This window comes from Asparagus officinalis, chromosome 6, assembly GCF_001876935.1.
Source record: "Asparagus officinalis chromosome 6, Aspof.V1, whole genome shotgun sequence".
NCBI classification, from domain to species: domain Eukaryota; kingdom Viridiplantae; phylum Streptophyta; class Magnoliopsida; order Asparagales; family Asparagaceae; genus Asparagus; species Asparagus officinalis.
Window position 1 is genome coordinate 60,205,372 of NC_033799.1, and position 9,127 is coordinate 60,214,498.

Sequence of the window (9,127 nt, forward strand, 5' to 3'; positions counted from 1 at the left end):
ACAACCTAGGCAGCTATCATGTCCCAGCCTAATACAATATATCCTGTACCCAACTTGATTATGTGTCATGCTCAAGGTTTAGCAAAAGACTAAAACATGATTAAAATGAATTATAGTCCAACACGAGGACTTTAATGGATTATAGTCCAACACGAGGACTTTAATGGATTATAGTCCAGCACGAGGACTGCGTATAAGAAAGTATGCATGTCTTATTCCCGTACATACCCTATTGTACTGACTTAAACTTGTGTCCGAAAGGTCATCTCGCATATGTATGTGAAATCATATTCACTGCAAATAAATACTCAATAAACAAGGCACTCCTCAAGTCCAAACGTGGTAGATAGTACCCTTGAAATATGTAGACACTGTATACATACATATATATACATCAGATGATTTAAACAGAAGCACGAACGAAACAGAAAGAAAATACTGCGATGAGTCGACTCGTGCTCAATATGAGTCGACTCAGCAGAACACAAATAATAGCAGGAAAGGACTTCATGAGTCGACTCATGATAGTCATGGGTCGACTCATGACTTATGGGTCGACTCGTATACTGATGAGTCGACTCAGCAGAAACAAAAAGACAACATAACTAGACTTCGTGAGTCGACTCATGATAGTCATGGGTCGACTCAACCTGTTGAGTCGACTCATGATGAGCCGTGGGTCGACTCACGGGCTGAACAAAGCATTTCTCCCAACTGTAACTTGTTCAATACGATCCACACTTCCATTTTCCTGATCTACACTTCTATAGCCATGGATTCTCGACTATAATACAGTGAGAAAAACATATTTATTATGAGAAACGATTTTTTTCTTGTAGGTTAAATCTAACATTTAACTCCTATACATGAAAGAAAGCATTTAATCAAAATAAAACTCACATTTTTATTCTTTAAATAAAATTCCAGATCTGGGTTTTCATGAAAAACTTGTTAGTGGGGATTTAAAATCCGAAATACATGATCTCTAGCATTAACCCTAACAAAGATGTTGATTTATACTTGAAAATAAGTCTTAGGCTCAATAAAACTTATGGAAAATAGTTGTAAACAATTAGAAACATGGGAGAAGGGTTGGGCGAGATGTTACTCGCCTCAAAAGTGATGATGAACAATCCCCTTTGCTGCAATCCACGAAAAGCAGATGAAAATCCCCAAAAAATCACCCAAGAAATCCCAAAAACGAGCTAGGGTTTAGAGGGGGAGAAGAGGCTAGGGTTTCTCTAGGGTTTTCTGATGAACAAGAGTGTTTTCGGGTGGGGAGAAACATATATGAGTGGATAAAACCCGACCCGAAACCCAAACAAACCCGACTCAGAAAACCAGAAAAACCCCGATGAGTCGACTGATGGCAGTCGTGGGTCGACTCATGACTCATGGGTCGACTCATGATATAATGAGTCGACTGAGCAGAGACTAAATAACAACAGGACTTGATTTCGTGAGTCGACTCATGACGGTCATGGGTCGACTCATGGACTAGAAACTGCATACTCTAACTCTATTGCATATGATTGAAATCTAGCACACTCAACCTCATAACTGATGTACATATACATACTCAAAAAATCTACGGGGTCTTATAGTTCCAGATGTAGGTTTGCACCTAAGCCTTGGGAACTATTTGGTTCGCCGGGCTTTAGTGGAGAAAGATATATTTGGTCAAATGTAATAAGCCCGAGCTTCATTCCTCAAGCTATAGGTAGAGTCAACAACTTAGAAGACTGACTTAGAGAATGCTCTTCAATCACTGTGGATCAAGGAGAATGAATTAGTCGACTGAGGTATGGGAGGGCATGGTTGATAGCTTGAAGATCTCAGACAACCAGACATCTACTGAGATTGATAAACTCAAGCGCAAACTACATGAGAAAAACAAGAGAATAAAATTCTTATCTGAGGAGGTGTCACGAGGTACACGATAGATTGATCATGCTATAGAGCAGGATAAGTTCGACCAGCATTGCGCCCAGCGCTTGAAGGTTAAGTTCGAAGAGGAGTGATTAGTTTGCCAGACACTTCAGGAGTAGAGTACTTAACGGGAGTCATCCCTAGTCCGGGTCCAGGGCCTTATCACTCATCTAGAATCTGAGGCTCATCGATAGGAGATTGTTGAGGGGTACTATCATAGCGTCCTTGGAATGGTGGAGGTGACGATGGCTTGTAAGGCTAGATATTATTATTTATTGGCGCAACTTCTGACCAAGTTGAAGAGTGTATCCAACTGTCTCTGTTGTCCGTCAAGGGTTGCTAATTGTTTGGATACACTCTTGAAGATAGAGAAACATGGTGGGGAGTCGATCTCATAGTAGTGGTACCAGGGAAGGATCTGATGACGATGCCATTGAGGGCTCCACCATGGAAGCCAGTGAGAACTTGTCCAAAGATAGCTGGGCAAACTCGATAGGAAAAAGTTGAGTGAGGGGTTGAGTTAGAAGTTCAGTTGACTCCTTCTCCACCTACAACCAATACTTCTTCGCCTCTAACTCCTGGTGGGGGTGGTGACACACACTAGTTTCCATGGCTTATCTTCTTAGGTCTTAGGTACGCCTCTAACTCCTGGTGGGGGTGGTGACACACACTAGTTTCCATGGCTTATCTTCTTAGGTCTTAGGTATATCCATACTGTATTTTTGTTTGTGAATAAAGTTTTAAATATTTTGAAAGATATAAATAAATATATTTTTTGTCTCATGTTATTCAGTGTAAGAATTTATGTTTTCGAGTGTTATGGAGTGGGACGAGTCAATCTTTAAGTTGTACTATTAAGTTAAGGAAAAATAAAGTCGAGGCACATTGTTTAAGTTTTTAAGTGTTCTGGACAAGAGTCAACTCAATTATCAAATTTCAATTGTGCATTTGCTAGGAGGGGCTTATTTGAATAGGCAGTGTATGTAGGCGTCAAAAATTGCCTATAGGTTAGTGCACATAACTCAAGGCGGAGAGAAGACGATGAACATCACTATCTGAGTCAGGAAGGATTATTTGACATTAACAAATGCATGAAGCAAGTTGACCAGGTGTACAAGTCAACTAGAGAGTCAAACGGTGATGAAAAAACTCGACCGGGAGTTACATTTCAAATGCAAAAGATGAAGTACCACTCGTGTCTCATCCACTCCACATGTGATCCACCTATGGGAGGTTGTAGATCTTTTCTCTGTCTTTCCGATGCACTTTGAATCACGTCATTCTAAAATCGGACCGGAAATTTACGTCGAAAGCAGTTAAAAGACACGATGATAATTTACGTCGAAAGCAGTTAAAAGACACAATGATAGTTCTGACCAAGTCCGGAAAGTCTCGACCAAGTCTGGACAATCCCGGCCAAGTCCAGACTGTCTCGGCCAAGTCCAGACTGTCCCGGCCCTGAGAATGCTGTCTCATGCCTATTTTTTGCCATATTCTAATCCAAAGCCTCTCCAACTAATTTTAAGTTATCTTGGAACGTGGTTAAGTGATTACAACTAAGATAAGAGAGAATTGGCTATTCTTATCCGAAAACAAGGCCCCCGAGGCCTATAAATACAGCCCTAGAGCCTTCATTTGCAGGGATCTAGGAAGAGTGAAGGAACGTGAATTTTTAGAGAGGAGAAGGAGATCTCGAGAACTTATTCAGCATAAAGAGGAATAGCTCGAGCGATCTGCATCCGGTTCATCCATTTTCCCTCGAAATCACACATTGCTGGCATAAAGAGGAATAGCTCGAGCGATCTGCATCCGGTTCATCCATTTTCCCTCGAAATCACACATTGCTGTGATTCTCGAGAAGAGTGGGTATCTCAACCATCCGGTTCATCCATTTTCCCTCGAAATCACACATTGCTGTGATTCTCGAGAAGAGTGGGTATCTCAACATGCTGAGATATTTGATTTAGTTTCTTGTCTCCTTTGAAAGGCAACGAAACCGTTCTTTTGATCTTGATCATTCGTGGTCCACGGATATACTCCGGCACTGGCAAAGATCCCGCGCAAGCAGGAGACAGATAAATGATCTCTGTACTTATTCTAAGGAAGTCTTTTGTTTGTTTTTATTGTAAAAAAAGTCTTATAAAAAGAATTAATTTTTTCTTTATTTTGAATCCTTGTAACGTCTAAAGTTGTAATGGACTCAAAAGTAATGAAACTGATTTTTGACGTGAACACACTGGCGACCACAGTGGGAGCCAATAGCTTCGCTGTTGAGGCTGACGTGCCGCAGCCGACGATCAAGATCCCCATGGATGAAGAGGTCTAGTATGAATTCAACCAACAAAAGTTTGAGGGGTACGTATCTTCCTCCTCCCCCTCCAGATCTTCTTCTCCTCACAAGCACAGGAAGACCGCCTTTGTGAGGAAGGTTTGTTATTCTTCAGATCTGAAGATTCAGGGTGATGATCTTCACCCATGTACAATTACAGGTTCTTCCTAGCCTCAAAGAAGTCAAATCCGACATTATGGAACGCTTGGGTCTGCTAAAGGATTCCCGGACATGGGTCATGCACATCCTCTGATTCTTGTAACCACCCACTTGGGGGCGCGTAGTACAGACCAGGAACCTGTTAGGATTTTACCTCCACTGAGGTACAATTCCAAACATGCGACTCCTGCCAACGCTAACAAGGCGTTACCTATTCAGAAGAAAATGTATTCTATAAAAGAAGACATTATACTTGAAAACTAAAATAAACAGACGATAGGTTGCTCCGACTATAATGCCGATGAGTTGTACTATCAGACTAGGGTTACAAATAAATCTCGAAAGAGAAGTACCCTAGGATCGAACTCTTATTGTCCTTGTGAGAGGTTATTCAGAATAGTGTCAATGCAATGTAGCTGTCCAAAGACTGCTCCACGAAAAGTCTCTTAGTTTGAAAGGATCTTCGTTGAAACTTCTAAACCAAGACCCTTTCAAAGATCAACCGGTAAAAATGACAAACTTTTAAGAGTCACTATCAACATAGCCGACAAAGGAAAATCGACCCGATGCTTAAAATCTGACCCCTTTCCCAGAGCTTCTCAACGTCTCACTTAGCTGCGGTCCGGGACTGTCAGACCTGTTTTCATTGAAAATTGATTTCTTCATTGAGGTGTTCATTACTACTTCAATCGTTACAATGAAAACAAAAAGATAGTCTTTTTATAAGACTCTTACACAATGAAAATGAAAAATTATAATTTCCTCAAAAAAAACATAACAGACGTTTATCGCCCACTGCTTGCTTGGGATCTTGGCATATGACGGGGACGTTAATATCCGTGGATAACAGACGTTTATCGCCCACTGCTTGCTTGGGATCTTGGCATATGACGGGGACGTTAATATCCGTGGACCACCAAACGATCAGATCTGTTCGGAGTTTCAATTATTCGCGAAGGAATCAAGAAATTGAAGCAATTATCTCGGTAACTGCGAGATAACCACTCTTCTTGAGATCACCGCAATGGAGTAATCTCAAGGAAAAGAACCGGGCTATAGATCTGTCGAACTCTCCTTCTTTATGCCTGAAGAACTCGATCCGATCTTCTCCTCTCTTCTGAAATTCGTGCTCCTTCAGTCTTCAATTCAGCAGGGCTTTGTCGAGGCTCGAGAAGTCTAGATCCCTTAAAATGAAGGCCCTCGGGCTATATTTATAAGCTTCAGAAGTTGGTTTCTTCGGTTACAACCACTTAAACCACATATCCAGATCAGTTAGAACTAATCCCGGCAGTTAACAAGTGAAATGGCTTAAAAACCGCTCAAAACCACTTAAAATAGCTTTTTTTGGCGTGATACACCCGCGAGTGTCTCGGTGGTGGCTGAGACACTCATGGGTGTCTCGGCCAATCCGATACACCTACGGGTGTCTTGGTTTGGCCCAGACTCTAATTTGGTGCGCTCTATCCGTTTCTGTCGTATCTTCACTGTCCGAACTCAGAATCATGTGATTCAAAATGCGTTGGAAAGCCGATGAAGAGATCTATAATCTCTCATGACTGAATTATATATGGAATGAATAGGATATAAGGGACGCTTCGCCTTTCGTAAGTGACGCGGGGCTCCTGATCAGTCCGTATTTCCATTATTCCGATATTTCGTTGCTTCGTATGGTTTGCTGACTCACTTCATGCATCTATCATCGTCAAATGAATCTTTGTGACTCGAATAGAGATGTTCATCGTCTCCTCCTTGTCTCGAGCTGTGTGCGGGGACCTATCGGCAATTTTAGATGCCTACAGATACCCCCTCCAAAGTGTTTCAGTCTCGTTTCTTTTATAAAAGAGTCTGGAATACTTTGAATGTGATTGGTCCAACCTTCAATCGGTATGAAAGGACTTGTAGTTTAGCTTTGATTCTCGACTCCTTTCAATTTTTAGTCTGTTCTGTATTCTGATGAATAACCGAAACTGTTTCGGTACTGCGTTTATCGTTTGGCCGTCGTTGAAGTCTTAAATCAAAACTTGGTGAGTTAATTTTGGCTCGTATCGTCGAGTTGACTTTGAACTCACTATTTCCCTCATAACGCGTAGGCTTACATTAACTTTCATCGTAACCTGTCAATCAACGTTGACCTAGGGTTACGGATCGCTTAGCGTTGACTTTTCATCATAACGTGTTGGCTGGCGTTGACCTAGGGTCACGCGTTGACCAGCGTTGACCAAGGGTTTCGAATCGCCTATCGTTGACTTTTCATTGTAATGTGTTGATCGGCGTTGACCTCGGGTTATGCGTTGACTGAGGGTTTTGAACCACCTGTATTTACTTTTCATCACAACGCGTTGCCAATTTGACTTGGGTCATGTACTGATCAGCGTTGACCTTAGGGTTTCGGATCGATCAGCGTTGGAGTGCAGCGGTCCCAAACGTCGGGTTGTGGGACCAACTATTAAATTTGTTTTGTCTGTAGGTATGAATGTTATCCCAAAGTTGTTGGATGCTCAAGTCATGAGACCAACTAATGAAGTTGGTGCGTCAATGACTCTTGCATTATAGGATTTTTGGTAAACCCTCAGCCATTAATGAGTTTGATGAGCCTTTACCGATGACCGTTTGAGTCAGGCTAGGATGCAGATTATCTAAGTCTGTTCCGCATGTAACGTTGTGCTAAAAGAGTTAATTCTTTTAGACTTAGTGCTATGATATTGAATACATAGACTTCGTCCTTCATACGGGAATAGACTACCCGGCAACGCGTGTTAGGCGTCGACTTACCCTACTTAGGCTTCAGAATAAAAGTCCTCAGACTTGGATTATGGTGTCTTTTTCAATCGGTGAAAGACTAAACGGGCAACGTGTGTTAGGCGTTGACTTATCCCTACTTAGGATTCAGGATAAAATTCCTCGTGCGTGTGAAGCACGGATTTTGGCGTTATGAATAACAACCTACCACAATGTCGAATATGTGAGCTTTTGTTCTTTATCCGGTAAAAGACTTACCAGAAACACGTGTTAGGCTCTAACTTATCCCTACTTAGGCTTCGGGATAAAATTCTTCAGACTTGGATTCTGGTGTCTTCTTCAATCAGTGAAAGACTAAACCAGCAACGCGTGTTAGGCGTCGATTTATCCCTACTTCGGCTTCGGGATAAAATTTCCCAGACTTAGATTCTGGTGTCTTCTTCAATTGGTGAAAGACTAAACCAACAATGCGTGTTAGGCGTTGATTTATCCCTACTTAGGATTCAGGATAAAATTCCCCATGCATGTGAAGCACGGATTTTATATTTTATTTCCAGGTATTCTTTTTGGGTGAAAACGAACACAAAATGGGAGAGGAAGAATTTTATATTCTATCTCCAAAAACCGAAGAGGAAGAATTTTATATTGTATCTCTAGTTTCAAAGGAGACTCAAAGTGGGATCTCCACTCCGAGAGTCCGGAAAGGCGAAACTAAAAGTGGGATCTCCACTAAAAGTGGGATCTCCACTATGAGAATTAAAAAGATTTAAGCAACCCTAATTTTTATAGGATTGGTTGCTTAAATCGAGAAAATGATTCATCATTTATTGAGGTTAAATTCTAATTTCAACCCTAACTTTTATAGGCTTGGCCGAAGAGGAAAAGGTGAAAGTCTTTCGTTTATCGAAAGGGGCATTTCGGCTTTGGCCCTAACTTTTATAGGTTTGGCCAAGTGAGGTTGAGGGGAACAATCCTAACTTTTACAGGTTTGATTGATCAAATTGAAAGTGGACCTTTCGTTCATGGGAGGAATCGAAAGGGGATTTTGGTTTTAGTCCTAACTGTAGGAAGGTTTGACTGAGCGGGGAGTTTTGAGACAATCCTAACTTTTATAGGTTTGATTGCTCAATTTGTGGACCTCTCGTTCATGGAAAGAATCGAGAGGGGATTTTTGTTGTAGTCCTAACTATTGGAAGGTTTAACCAGGTAAACATTAGGAGTGGGAGTACAAATCCTAATGGGAGTTTAGTGTTTATCACTTTGTTTATAATGATCGGGTTATCCCTAAGAAAATTAGATGTAACATTCTTTCGGGAACTTCCCATTACATGAATTATTCACCCCAGCTTCCTTTGCAAAACCGGGTTTAACATTGTACTTAGTTGGATGACCGGGTTATCCTTAAGAATACCAGGCTTAGCACTCTCCAGGAACTTCCCGTGAATGAAAGGAAATAGTTTAGACTCATATACATATTGGAGTATTGAGAAGGAGTTTATACTCGTATACTCTTCGGAGTTATCATTTGGCTCATTCTAGCTTTATGGTGCTAGAGTCGATTAAGGCTTGAATTTTGTTCTTTAGACCGAAACAAACTTCAGTGGGATGGAGAACCCTCCTATGGTACGCATAGTAGTTTGGATCCGTAATCCTCTTAGCTCCCTCCTGATCTTTAATAGGTGGTAGCTCAATCTCACCGTTATTCAGGAGGTACTCGAAAATCTCTGGAACTTCCTCATCCTTGAAAGAGTACTCTTTTTGGAGTTTCGGATCTGGAGTCCTTTGCTGCTTTTGAGGTTGTTGTTGTGACATCTAATAATTATCATCAGCAACTACAGGCATTGACTACCGGCTTCTTTTGGTCTTCTTCCTTCTGTGGAAGCGTTCGGCTTGTTCACCGCGCACCTTCAAATCTTTCCAAGTCTTGGATGGGTTTAATCCCATAACTCCCAACACATCCAAAGAGAGGTT